The sequence below is a fragment of the Idiotropiscis lumnitzeri genome, unplaced genomic scaffold (genome assembly GCF_059441095.1).
Source record: "Idiotropiscis lumnitzeri isolate Australia: NSW breed Sydney's pygmy pipehorse unplaced genomic scaffold, RoL_Ilum_1.0 HiC_scaffold_47, whole genome shotgun sequence".
In the NCBI taxonomy this organism is placed as follows: Eukaryota; Metazoa; Chordata; class Actinopteri; order Syngnathiformes; family Syngnathidae; genus Idiotropiscis; species Idiotropiscis lumnitzeri.
The window spans coordinates 684732-699325 of record NW_028283585.1 but is presented as its reverse complement, the minus strand read 5'-3'; the positions used below and the strand labels follow the sequence as shown (position 1 = coordinate 699325).

Genomic DNA, 14594 nt, shown 5'->3' with positions numbered 1-14594 from the left:
AAAGTAATGATATTTTCTACAAAAACAATAGGGACCTCGCAGCCGTCGCAGCTCGGGCCCTAATAACAATTTCTAGAAAAACAATAGGGACCTCGCAGCGGTCACTGCTCGGGCCCTAATAATAATAATAATAATAATTTCCACAAAAACAATGGGGACCTCGTAGCGGTCGCTGCTCGGGCCCTAATAATAATTTCTACATAAACAATAGGGACCTCGCCGCGGTCGCTGCTCGGGCCCCAATAATAATTTCTACACAAAGTCCATTGTGGTGACCCGCCCCTTTTAAGTAAATTCAAAATGGCCGACTTCCTGTAAAACCTAGCTCATTGCTTCAAGAGACTTTTTTGTAGGTCTTGGTCTTATACATACAGTGAACCCTCGCTACTTCGCGGTTCACCTTTCGCGGGTTCAGTGCTTCGCGGGTATAAAAAATATTCGGGGGCATTGTAGTTTCGCCGAGCGGCACGACGGGCGCTGGAGCGGTTAGACGGCCGGCGTGCGCCGGAGAAGAGCGTGGGCGAAGAGGAGAGTGGACGAAGAAGAGCACGTTCCCCCGGACACGATCGGTGGCGACGTTTCGCGCGGTTCGGACCGTACCAAGGCTCCGGCCGGCGTGCGTGGCAGTTAAGCCGTAGAGGAGCACCGTCCCCGGGCACGGGCGGTGCCAAGCGGCCCCTAAGTTTAACCGAATGGAAGCTCCGGAGGAGGAGGGCATGCTCGCGTCACAGTAAGCCGAAGAGGAGCACCTTCCCCAGGCACGGGCGGTTCCAAGCGGCCCCTAAGTTTAACCAAATGGAAGCTCCGGAGGAGGAGGGCATGCTCGCGTCACAGTAAGCCGAAGAGGAGCACCTTTGCCGGGCACGGGCGGTTCCAAGCGGCCCCTAAGTTTAACCGAATGGAAGCTCCGGAGGAGGCGGGCATGCTCGCGTCACAGTAAGCCGAAGAGGAGCACCTTCCCCGGGCACGGGCGGTGCCAAGCGGCCCCTAAGTTTAACCGAATGGAAGCTCCGGGGGAGGAGGGCGGGCGTGTGTCACAGTTAAGCCGAATTGGAACACCTCTTCCGCCCGGACACGAACGGAGCGCGAAGCTGTCAGTTATGAATGAATAAATGAATAAATAAATAAATAATTAAAGAATGCCACCTTTCATTTCACAGGGAACACCGGACGGCGTACCAGCTGGTAAAAGTCGGAGTAATTAAATAAATACAAAAAGAATGGCTGGGGAATAAAAAAATAATACGTTTTAATAATAATTTGTTTTTTTTGTTATAACATGAATTTCACTCTCTCTCTCTCTCTCTCTCTCCCCGTATATATATATATATATATATATATATATATATATATATATATATATATATATATATTTATTATATATATTGTATTTTCTTTTAAGCATTTTTGAAGGTGCGCCGCTACTTCGCGGATTTTCAGTTTCCGCGGGTGGTCTCGGTCCCCATTAACCGCGATAACCGAGGGTTCACTGTACTCCATAAAATTTACAAAAAGCGAGGTGAAACACTCAACCAGGGCTGCTTTTTTTAACATTTCTCGAGGGCCATGGCGAGCCATTTCAAAAAAGCTGCACAACTAACGTATAAAATATTGATAAATTTGCTCTGCCTGATGTGTGTGTCAAGTTTCACGAGTTGTCGTTCATATTTAGAACCTCATAATCAGCGTTGTTTTATTGCCAAACAGTGCAATGCCACTCCCACAACTTTTCACGAAAAAGGATGAATTTCGTATTGTGACATCCTCATGGCCGAAACAGTCCTCGGAGCATATATGAGGGCGACCTTGTTGAGTTGCACGGAGAAAAACATCCAAGAAAATAACTTGTATTAGCTTTTACCAGTTGGTGGCGCTACTACTACGATGAAAAATAAGTTGGTAGATGTCTTCAGGGCTGAAGTATCCTCAAATGTGTACAACTTCGAGAAGATAGGATCATCTGAGTCATGTTGCCGGAGCTTTTGTTGCCACAGAGTACAATCGGACTTTTCAGCACCGTAATAGCCACGCCTTTTGCCAAAACGTCACAAAATTCGGCAGAGAGTAAGATCATTGTCTTGAGTCTTTTCTGACTAATTTTCAGTCGGATTCGTCAAAAGGGCACCGTGCAGTACGTGGAAATTAAAATAAAAACAAATTTTTGATTCCACTTGGCGGCGCTGTGTGTATAACAAAATAATAACATTAAGATGTCTTCAGGTCGGGACATTTTATTGACAGGTGAAGGTTTGGATTATTAGGAGCATGTGCAGGGGAGTTATTAAGCATTCATTTATTTGTATGAGGTTCATTTTGTCTTCTTATTATTGATATTTGACAGATTCATTAAAAGCAGACAATTATGTTTTAGGTAAATGTTTTACCTGACATGTTTCGGCGAGTCTTTCGCCTTCTTCAGAGTGTCGCATGATGGTGTCTTGAGACCCGTCTTTATCAGCTTATGTTCCATGAGGGTGTGAATTACCTGTCAAAAAAATGAAAAATCATAGCAGTAAAAGAACAAGCACAACATGAATATTACAAATCAGCAATCACTGACCACTGCAGAAGGGAAAACCATATCATGGACCGGGCGAAGGGCAGGGTCATCCGCACCGAAGAGAACAAACAACAGCGCTGGATCAGAGAGGCCATTGAGATCTGCAAGCGAGGCATAAAAACCATGAACAGAGACAAGGGAGCCTTCATCCTCTCTACCACCTGGAGCAGCATCTTGGCGGAGTGAACGGACAGCGGGGGGTGTGACTTGCCTTCATTCTTGTGACAGGTAAGTCACGCCCTCATGGAACATCAGCTGATAAAGACGGGTCACAAGACACCATCATGTGACACTCTGAAGAAGGCGAAAGACTTTCGTATTGTGACATCCTCAAGGCCTAAACACTAATCCGAGCAAATATAAGGTAGATTTTGTGAACCTGCCCGGAGAAAAACATCAACGAAAATAATTTGTATTTGTTTTACCAGTTGGTGGCGCTACCACTGCGATCAAAAATAAGTTGGCAGCCGTCTTCAGGGCCTGAATATCCTCAAATGTGAAAAATTTCGAGAAGATGGATCATCTGAATCATTTTGCAGGAACTTTTGTTGCCACGGAGAATAATCAGACTCTGCGGCACCGCAATAGCCACGCCCTTCGAAGGAAAGTCACAAAAATAGGGATAGAGTAAGATCAATGTCTTGAGTCTTTTCTCGCCAATTTTCAATCGGATTCGTTAAAAGGGCACCGTGCAGTATGTCAAAACGTAAAAAATGATATTGATTGGCGCAAGGTGTATAACAGAATATAAACATATAGATGTCTTCAGGTACCGACTCTTTATGTACATGTGAAGTTTTGGATTTTTAGCAGCATGTGCAGGAGAGTTATTAAGCATTTTGTCCATTGCGGCGAAGGAAATCTTAAGTGAAAACTTTGAAGCCCCGCCCCCGTCATATAGTATTTCGGAAACAAAAGATTTTAGCCCCAGTGTTTGTCCCAGGTCTTAAGATGCTACAGACAAAATTTTAAGGCAATCAGATGAAGCCTTTAGGATCAGGGTGCAAAAGAATGACCCCAGTAAACATGCAAAAAAGGGCAAAAGTCGGACTCTCAAAAATTCAAAACTCACTTCCTGTTCATATTAGACGTTAAAATATCAAATTTCTCGCCATGCCCGATGAGACTGCCAAGTTTGGTGAGTTTTTGTGCATGTTTCGGGGTCAAAAATGCGATCGTACAATCGGAAAAATAATAATAATAATAATAATTTCTACAAAAACAACAGGGACTTCGCAGCGGTCGCTGCTCAGGCCCTAATAATAATAATAATAATAATAATAAAAGTAATGATATTTTCTACAAAAACAATAGGGACCTCGCAGCCGTCGCAGCTCGGGCCCTAATAACAATTTCTAGAAAAACAATAGGGACCTCGCAGCGGTCACTGCTCGGGCCCTAATAATAATAATAATAATAATTTCCACAAAAACAATGGGGACCTCGTAGCGGTCGCTGCTCGGGCCCTAATAATAATTTCTACATAAACAATAGGGACCTCGCCGCGGTCGCTGCTCGGGCCCCAATAATAATTTCTACACAAAGTCCATTGTGGTGACCCGCCCCTTTTAAGTAAATTCAAAATGGCCGACTTCCTGTAAAACCTAGCTCATTGCTTCAAGAGACTTTTTTGTAGGTCTTGGTCTTATACATACAGTGAACCCTCGCTACTTCGCGGTTCACCTTTCGCGGGTTCAGTGCTTCGCGGGTATAAAAAATATTCGGGGGCATTGTAGTTTCGCCGAGCGGCACGACGGGCGCTGGAGCGGTTAGACGGCCGGCGTGCGCCGGAGAAGAGCGTGGGCGAAGAGGAGAGTGGACGAAGAAGAGCACGTTCCCCCGGACACGATCGGTGGCGACGTTTCGCGCGGTTCGGACCGTACCAAGGCTCCGGCCGGCGTGCGTGGCAGTTAAGCCGTAGAGGAGCACCGTCCCCGGGCACGGGCGGTGCCAAGCGGCCCCTAAGTTTAACCGAATGGAAGCTCCGGAGGAGGAGGGCATGCTCGCGTCACAGTAAGCCGAAGAGGAGCACCTTCCCCAGGCACGGGCGGTTCCAAGCGGCCCCTAAGTTTAACCAAATGGAAGCTCCGGAGGAGGAGGGCATGCTCGCGTCACAGTAAGCCGAAGAGGAGCACCTTTGCCGGGCACGGGCGGTTCCAAGCGGCCCCTAAGTTTAACCGAATGGAAGCTCCGGAGGAGGCGGGCATGCTCGCGTCACAGTAAGCCGAAGAGGAGCACCTTCCCCGGGCACGGGCGGTGCCAAGCGGCCCCTAAGTTTAACCGAATGGAAGCTCCGGGGGAGGAGGGCGGGCGTGTGTCACAGTTAAGCCGAATTGGAACACCTCTTCCGCCCGGACACGAACGGAGCGCGAAGCTGTCAGTTATGAATGAATAAATGAATAAATAAATAAATAATTAAAGAATGCCACCTTTCATTTCACAGGGAACACCGGACGGCGTACCAGCTGGTAAAAGTCGGAGTAATTAAATAAATACAAAAAGAATGGCTGGGGAATAAAAAAATAATACGTTTTAATAATAATTTGGTTTTTTTGTTATAACATGAATTTCACTCTCTCTCTCTCTCTCTCTCTCTCCCCGTATATATATATATATATATATATATATATATATATATATATATATATATATATATATTTATTATATATATTGTATTTTCTTTTAAGCATTTTTGAAGGTGCGCCGCTACTTCGCGGATTTTCAGTTTCCGCGGGTGGTCTCGGTCCCCATTAACCGCGATAACCGAGGGTTCACTGTACTCCATAAAATTTACAAAAAGCGAGGTGAAACACTCAACCAGGGCTGCTTTTTTGAACATTTCTCGAGGGCCATGGCGAGCCATTTCAAAAAAGCTGCACAACTAACGTATAAAATATTGATAAATTTGCTCTGCCTGATGTGTGTGTCAAGTTTCACGAGTTGTCGTTCATATTTAGAACCTCATAATCAGCGTTGTTTTATTGCCAAACAGTGCAATGCCACTCCCACAACTTTTCACGAAAAAGGATGAATTTCGTATTGTGACATCCTCATGGCCGAAACAGTCCTCGGAGCATATATGAGGGCGACCTTGTTGAGTTGCACGGAGAAAAACATCCAAGAAAATAACTTGTATTAGCTTTTACCAGTTGGTGGCGCTACTACTACGATGAAAAATAAGTTGGTAGATGTCTTCAGGGCTGAAGTATCCTCAAATGTGTACAACTTCGAGAAGATAGGATCATCTGAGTCATGTTGCCGGAGCTTTTGTTGCCACAGAGTACAATCGGACTTTTCAGCACCGTAATAGCCACGCCTTTTGCCAAAACGTCACAAAATTCGGCAGAGAGTAAGATCATTGTCTTGAGTCTTTTCTGACTAATTTTCAGTCGGATTCGTCAAAAGGGCACCGTGCAGTACGTGGAAATTAAAATAAAAACAAATTTTTGATTCCACTTGGCGGCGCTGTGTGTATAACAAAATAATAACATTAAGATGTCTTCAGGTCGGGACATTTTATTGACAGGTGAAGGTTTGGATTATTAGGAGCATGTGCAGGGGAGTTATTAAGCATTCATTTATTTGTATGAGGTTCATTTTGTCTTCTTATTATTGATATTTGACAGATTCATTAAAAGCAGACAATTATGTTTTAGGTAAATGTTTTACCTGACATGTTTCGGCGAGTCTTTCGCCTTCTTCAGAGTGTCGCATGATGGTGTCTTGAGACCCGTCTTTATCAGCTTATGTTCCATGAGGGTGTGAATTACCTGTCAAAAAAATGAAAAATCATAGCAGTAAAAGAACAAGCACAACATGAATATTACAAATCAGCAATCACTGACCACTGCAGAAGGGAAAACCATATCATGGACCGGGCGAAGGGCAGGGTCATCCGCACCGAAGAGAACAAACAACAGCGCTGGATCAGAGAGGCCATTGAGATCTGCAAGCGAGGCATAAAAACCATGAACAGAGACAAGGGAGCCTTCATCCTCTCTACCACCTGGAGCAGCATCTTGGCGGAGTGAACGGACAGCGGGGGGTGTGACTTGCCTTCATTCTTGTGACAGGTAAGTCACGCCCTCATGGAACATCAGCTGATAAAGACGGGTCACAAGACACCATCATGTGACACTCTGAAGAAGGCGAAAGACTTTCGTATTGTGACATCCTCAAGGCCTAAACACTAATCCGAGCAAATATAAGGTAGATTTTGTGAACCTGCCCGGAGAAAAACATCAACGAAAATAATTTGTATTTGTTTTACCAGTTGGTGGCGCTACCACTGCGATCAAAAATAAGTTGGCAGCCGTCTTCAGGGCCTGAATATCCTCAAATGTGAAAAATTTCGAGAAGATGGATCATCTGAATCATTTTGCAGGAACTTTTGTTGCCACGGAGAATAATCAGACTCTGCGGCACCGCAATAGCCACGCCCTTCGAAGGAAAGTCACAAAAATAGGGATAGAGTAAGATCAATGTCTTGAGTCTTTTCTCGCCAATTTTCAATCGGATTCGTTAAAAGGGCACCGTGCAGTATGTCAAAACGTAAAAAATGATATTGATTGGCGCAAGGTGTATAACAGAATATAAACATATAGATGTCTTCAGGTACCGACTCTTTATGTACATGTGAAGTTTTGGATTTTTAGCAGCATGTGCAGGAGAGTTATTAAGCATTTTGTCCATTGCGGCGAAGGAAATCTTAAGTGAAAACTTTGAAGCCCCGCCCCCGTCATATAGTATTTCGGAAACAAAAGATTTTAGCCCCAGTGTTTGTCCCAGGTCTTAAGATGCTACAGACAAAATTTTAAGGCAATCAGATGAAGCCTTTAGGATCAGGGTGCAAAAGAATGACCCCAGTAAACATGCAAAAAAGGGCAAAAGTCGGACTCTCAAAAATTCAAAACTCACTTCCTGTTCATATTAGACGTTAAAATATCAAATTTCTCGCCATGCCCGATGAGACTGCCAAGTTTGGTGAGTTTTTGTGCATGTTTCGGGGGTCAAAAATGCGATCGAACAATCGGAAAAATAATAATAATAATAATTTCTACAAAAACAACAGGGACTTCGCAGCGGTCGCTGCTCAGGCCCTAATAATAATAATAATAATAATTATAAAAAAAGTAAAAATATTTTCTAGAAAAACAATAGGGACCTCGCAGCCGTCGCAGCTCGGGCCCTAATAACAATTTCTAGAAAAACAATAGGGACCTCGCAGCGGTCACTGCTCGGGCCCTAATAATAATAATAATAATAATTTCCACAAAAACAATGGGGACCTCGTAGCGGTCGCTGCTCGGGCCCTAATAATAATTTCTACATAAACAATAGGGACCTCGCCGCGGTCGCTGCTCGGGCCCCAATAATAATTTCTACACAAAGTCCATTGTGGTGACCCGCCCCCTTTTAAGTAAATTCAAAATGGCCGACTTCCTGTAAAACCTAGCTCATTGCTCCAAGAGACTTTTTTGTAGGTCTTGGCCTTATACATACAGTGAACCCTCGCTACTTCGCGGTTCACCTTTCGCGGGTTCAGTGCTTCGCGGGTATAAAAAATATTCGGGGGCATTGTAGATTCGCCGAGCGGCACGACGGGCGCTGGAGCGGTTAAACGGCCGGCGTGCGCCGAAGAAGAGCGTGGGCGAAGAGGAGATTGGACGAAGAAGAGCACGTTCCCCCGGACACGATCGGTGGCGACGTTTCGCGCGGTTCGGACCGTACCAGAGCTCCGGCCGGCGTGCGTGGCAGTTAAGCCGTAGAGGAGCACCTTCCCCGGGCACGGGCGGTGCCAAGCGGCCCCTAAGTTTAACCGAATGGAAGCTCCGGAGGAGGAGGGCATGCTCGCGTCACAGTAAGCCGAAGAGGAGCACCTTCCCCGGGCACGGGCGGTTCCAAGCGGCCCCTAAGTTTAACCGAATGGAAGCTCCGGAGGAGGAGGGCATGCTCGCGTCACAGTAAGCCGAAGAGGAGCACCTTCGCCGGGCACGGGCGGTTCCAAGCGGCCCCTAAGTTTAACCGAATGGAAGCTCCGGAGGAGGAGGGCATGCTCGCGACACAGTAAGCCGAAGAGGAGCACCTTCCCCGGGCACGGGCGGTGCCAAGCGGCCCCTAAGTTTAACCGAATGGAAGCTCCGGGGGAGGAGGGCGGGCGTGTGTCACAGTTAAGCCGAATTGGAACACCTCTTCCGCCCGGGCACGAACGGAGCGCGAAGCTGTCAGTTATGAATGAATAAATGAATAAATAAATAAATAAATAAAGAATGCCACCTTTCATTTCACAGGGCACACCGGACGGCGTACCAGCAGGTAAAAGTCGGAGTAATTAAATAAATACAAAAAGAATGGCTGGGGAATAAAAAAATAATACGTTTTAATAATAATTTGGTTTTTTTGTTATAACATGAATTTCACTCTCTCTCTCTCTCCTCGTATATATATATATATATATATATATATAAATATATATATATATATATATTTATATATTTATTATATATATTGTATTTTTTTTTAAGCATTTTTGAAGGTGCGCCGCTACTTCGCGGATTTTCAGTTTTTGCGGGTGGTCTCGGTCCCCATTATAATATAATAATAATAATATAATATTCCCTTTATTAGTCCCACAATGGGGAAATTTGAGATTCGAACCCAGGCCTCGTGGGGAGACTGGGTCCTGAACGCGGCGCCTTAGACCACTCGGCCATCCTGGCAGCCAAAGAAATCATGCGAGGCACATCAGGTGGGGATCGAACCCGCGCCGATAATACGTGCTTGCACTGCAATTCTTGTCATTGACCATTCGACCATTTTAACATTAACCGCGATAACCGAGGGTTCACTGTACTCCATAAAATTTACAAAAAGCGAGGTGAAACACTCAACCAGGGCTGCTTTTTTGAACATTTCTCGAGGGCCATGGCGAGCCATTTCAAAAAAGCTGCACAACTAACGTATAAAATATTGATAAATTTGCTCTGCCTGATGTGTGTGTAAAGTTTCACGAGTTGTCGTTCATATTTAGAACCTCATAATCAGCGTTGTTTTATTGCCGAACAGTGCAATGCCACTCCCACAACTTTTCACGAAAAAGGATGAATTTCGTATTGTGACATCCTCATGGCCGAAACAGTCATCCGAGCATATATGAGGGCGACCTTGTTGAGTTGCACGGAGAAAAACATCCAAGAAAATAATTTGTATTAGCTTTTACCAGTTGGTGGCGCTACTACTACGATGAAAAATAAGTTGGTAGATGTCTTCAGGGCTGAAGTATCCTCAAATGTGTACAACTTCGAGAAGATAGGATCATCTGAGTCATGTTGCCGGAGCTTTTGTTGCCACAGAGTACAATCGGACTTTTCAGCACCGTAATAGCCACGCCTTTTGCCAAAACGTCACAAAATTCGGCAGAGAGTAAGTGAGTCTTTTCTGACTAATTTTCAGTCGGATTCGTCAAAAGGGCACCGTGCAGTACGTGAAAATTAAAATAAAAACAAATTTTTGATTCCACTTGGCGGCGCTGTGTGTATAACAAAATAATAACATTAAGATGTCTTCAGGTCGGGACGTTTTATTTACAGGTGAAGGTTTGGATTTTTAGGAGCATGTCCAGGGGAGTTATTAAGCATTCATTTATTTGTATTAGGTTCATTTTGTCTTCTTATTATTGATATTTGACTGATTCATTAAAAGCAGACAATTATGTTTTAGGTTAATTTTTTACCTGACATGTTTCGGCGAGTCTTTCGCCTTCTTCAGAGTGTCGCATGATGGTGTCTTGAGACCCGTCTTTATCAGCTGATGTTCCATGAGGGTGTGACTTACCTGTCAAAAAAATTAAAAAATCAGAGCAGTAAAAGAACAAGCACAACATGAACATTACAAATCAGCAATCACTGACCACTGCAAAAGGGAAAACCACATCATGGACTGGGAGAAGGGCAGGGTCATCCGCACCGGAGAGAACAAACTACAGCGCTGGATCAAAGAAGCAATTGAGATCTGCAAGCGAGGCATAAAAACCATGAACAGAGACAAGGGAGCCTTCATCCTCTCTACCACCTGGAGCAGCATCTTGGCGGAGTGAACGGACAGCGGGGGGCGTGACTTGCCTTCATTCTTGTGACAGGTAAGGCACGCCTTCATGGAACATCAGCTGATAAAGACTGGTCACAAGACACCATCACAGGGTTCGAAGTTAACTTTAAAAACTGCTTCCCCATAGGGCAAGTGCCACTAAAATTTGCCTTGCCCGAGTGGCCAAATTACTTGCCCAACTAGGGCAAGTGACAATTTTTTTTCTCTTGCCCTGAGTGACTTTTTGTATGACAAAGTGTCTAATTACAAATTGCATGAATTTTTTGTTCGGACAGTTCCCGCCTAGAAAGAATTAAAAATACGTTACAATCATAAGTGTTGCTTATATAAAAATGTATCATGTATTAACACATTAATTAGGTGTCTGCTGACCCAGGATTATGTTATTGTTATGTTATGTTATATATCAAAGAGAATGTGGAATGACACTGAACGATGGAAGGTGGAAGGATGTGGAAAGATCGTGAATGACATTGAATGATTTGGAATGACACTGAAAGATTTTGAATAATACTGAATGACACTGAATGAAGTAAAACTCTCTGGGAACGGGCCAATTCAAGATAGCTGCCGCACTGTGGGGGAGGCTTTGGTACCAAATTTGGAAAGAGACCCAAACGGTTGGGTCCATTTTATATCAGTGTGGGGGTGAAACGTTGGTCTTGGCGGAGCTGTCTGAATATTGGAGAAGTGAGAAGACAAAGTAAAACAGAACAATTAAAATCACTCTTCAAATACATATTGTTTGGTAAGCAGAGCATGATTTACAGCTCACCATTTTATTGCATGCACCAAGCATGTTATACATTTTTCTGTCCACGGGATGGCGTAGTCAAGAAAAATGAAGCATCTCGAAGCCCATTCGTGTGTGAAGTATTTCCCTGCAGGGCTTGGCTGCTTTATGGGGCTTCATTTTGCCATCACTAGTTTTAGATAGTTTTAATTTTTGAAAGAGCATTTTCATTTTACAGTGAACCCTCGCTACTTCGCGGTTCACCTTTCGCGGGTTCAGTGCTTCGCGGGTCTAAAAAATATTCGGGGACATTGTAGTTTCGCCGAGCGGCACGACGGGGCGCTGGAGCTGTTAGACGGCCGGCATGCGCCGAAGAAGAGCGTGGGCGAAGAGGAGAGTGGACGAAGAAGAGCACGTTCCCCCGGGCACGATTTGGGGCGACGTTTCGCGCGGTTCGGACCGTACCAGAGCTCCGGCCAGCGTGCGTGGCAGTTAAGCCGAAGAGGAACAACTTCCGCCCGGGCACTAGCGGGGCGACATTTCGCTCTGTTCGGGAGCGTACGAGAGCTCCGGAGGAGGCCGGCCGGCGTGCGTGGCAGTTAAGCCGAAGAGGAGCACCTTCCCCGGGCACGGGCGGTGTCAAGCGGCCCCTAAGTTTAACCGAATGGAAGCTCCGGAGGAGGAGGGCATGCTCGCGTCACAGTTAAGCCGAAGAGAAGCACCTTCCCCGGGCACGGGCGGTGCCAAACGGCCCTTAAGTTTAACCGAATGGAAGCTCCGGGGGAGGAGGGCGGGCGTGTGTCACAGTTAAGCCGAATAGGAGCACCTTCCCCGGGCACGGGCGGGGCGAAATGAAACCGAGTTCAATCGAACGGAGACACGCTTCGGGGGAGCAGGTCCGGCGTGCATGACAATTAAGCCGAAGAGGAGCACCTCTTCCGCCCGAGCACGAGCGGAGCGCGAGGCTGTCAGTTATGAATGAATAAATGAATAAAAAAAATAAATGAAGAATGCCACCTTTCATTTCACAGGGCACACCGGACGGCGTACCAGCAGGTAAAGGTCGAAGCAATTAAAAAAATACAAAAAGAAGTAATTGAATAAATACAAAAATAATGGCTGGGGAATAAAAAAATAATAAGTTTTAATAATAATTTTTTTTTTTTTGTTATAGCATGAATTTCACTCTCTCTCTCTCTACCCGTGTGTATATATATATATATATATATATATATATATATATATATATATTTATTAATTTTTTTTTTTTAAACATTTTTGAAGGTGCACCACTACTTCGCACTTTTTTTTTTAAGCATTTTTGAAGGTGCGCCGCTACTTCGCGGATTTTCAGTTTTCGCGGGTGGTCTCGGTCCCCATTAACCGCGATAACCGAGGGTTCACTGTATTTTTTTCATTATCGAATTTTATTTTTTTCTATTCAAGTTTTGAGTTCATTTTCGTTTACTAAAATAACCTTGGGCTGCAACTACTATCACAGCAACGGCTCATTATATTTTGGCTGCTAAATATGCCAATTTGTCAGAGAGAAGACCGTGACAAAGAATGGCCCAATCGCAATAAACACTCTACACCATACGTTCCTCGTTGACGTGTACATGGGGTGTTGCAGAGCACAGGTTCCAAGCGTACCGATATTGCAAAATTGGGACAATGCGTGTGACGACACCAACTTCCGCCTCCTATGTCATCGAGCTTGGCGGCACGTTATATTATGTATTTATTTGTAACAATTTTGACGTTGAGAGTGATATTAAAACTTAAGTAATGTGGTAGTTAGGAAAAAACCCTGGCTTGGGACCCACCGGAACAAGCTATAGCTTCATTTGTACTATTTGAGGCGCTCTCACAATCTGCGGCGCATGCACACAAGGTCGCTAAGTACGCTAGCTGCACTCGGACAAAACACGTAGGTGACTTTAAAAGAGTGACCGAAATTGCACACATGCAACTGTTTATCATAATGTCATAATTCGATATGTACATTTGAAGAGAATTTTTTTCAGCATGGGCACAAGAATTCCACCGAACATCGCCAGTTCAATGGGATTTTGGTTAAGTCCGCAAATAATTGTGGACAATATACTTTGGCTGCGCGCTCGAATAATTTTACTCGTATATACTTCAATGAGGGTGTAGTGTGGGTATCGGGATCTTTAACACGCCCTAACACGAAGCTGACTCTCCAACCGCCACAGCCTTTTAATGACGAAATTATAAAATAAACAAAAACACTGTTCAACAACATAAAATAAAATAAAAAATCACATCATACTTACATTTATAAACTTTAATCCTCAAGAACATTATTCTCAGGTTGACCGAAAGACGAGGACACGGGAGCGCCTCGGGCATGTTCTTCTTCCTTGTGTAGGCGAATGACATTTTAAGGTGCTTGTCCGCCACCTGCTGTGCTGAACTATGTATTAAATAAGAAAAGCAAATTGTTGAATGTTTTTTCCCCAATGAAGACTGAATTGTAAAATACCCGGAAATGGCTTTTCTGTTTTATTGTGCATTTAAAAAAAATTCAGATTGTCCTTTTTTGTTGAGATAATTGTTGAATATTGAAATTGCACATGTAACTGGTAATTTAGTTTTAGACATTATTTGAACCAGTGGAGGGCCATGCATTTCACACCTGGGCCTTCAATGAAGTCCTACTTCGTCCTACTTGAATAAATCCCCCTCATTATACCATAATTTATGACACCACGGGTGGACAAACAATATACAGAAAAGCACTTAGACAGCACTGACCGAGTGTTGGACGATATAGCTTCTCTTGAAAGGTCCGTGTTGAAAATGGCCTCGCAAGTGAATCTTCAATTTCTAAAGATAAAGATGTCTTTTAATTGTCCCATAACGGGGACATTTGCAGTGTTACAGCAGCAAAGATATACATCACACAGTGGCACCGACGTAATGTAGCCGTTAATGTATAACATTGGCAGCAGGCATTCATAAAAAGCATGCAAATATACACAGTATATACGTATATACACAGATCCCCATGTATATACACACTTACAGCCCACAACATATACAAGTGTAAGGAAACACTCCTAATGCCTGTCTATGGTTCAGAGGGGAAATAAATAAAAACGCTGCAATGATAAAAAAAAATACTGAATGATTGAAAATACTGCAATGATAAAAATACTGCAAGAATAA

The 14594-nt window shown here is 44.2% G+C and overlaps 1 long non-coding RNA gene across 1 annotated transcript; it reads right to left on the bottom strand.

The window, feature by feature from the left end:
- Window positions 1–10467: 10467 nt before the first annotated feature.
- Window positions 10468–13779, bottom strand: LOC148315735 (uncharacterized). Its single transcript, XR_015840637.1, has 3 exons — window positions 13700–13779; window positions 10681–10734; window positions 10468–10570 (listed from the first exon to the last, which is right to left on the bottom strand). It is a non-coding gene; the product is annotated as an uncharacterized LOC148315735 (long non-coding RNA).
- Window positions 13780–14594: the final 815 nt, after the last annotated feature.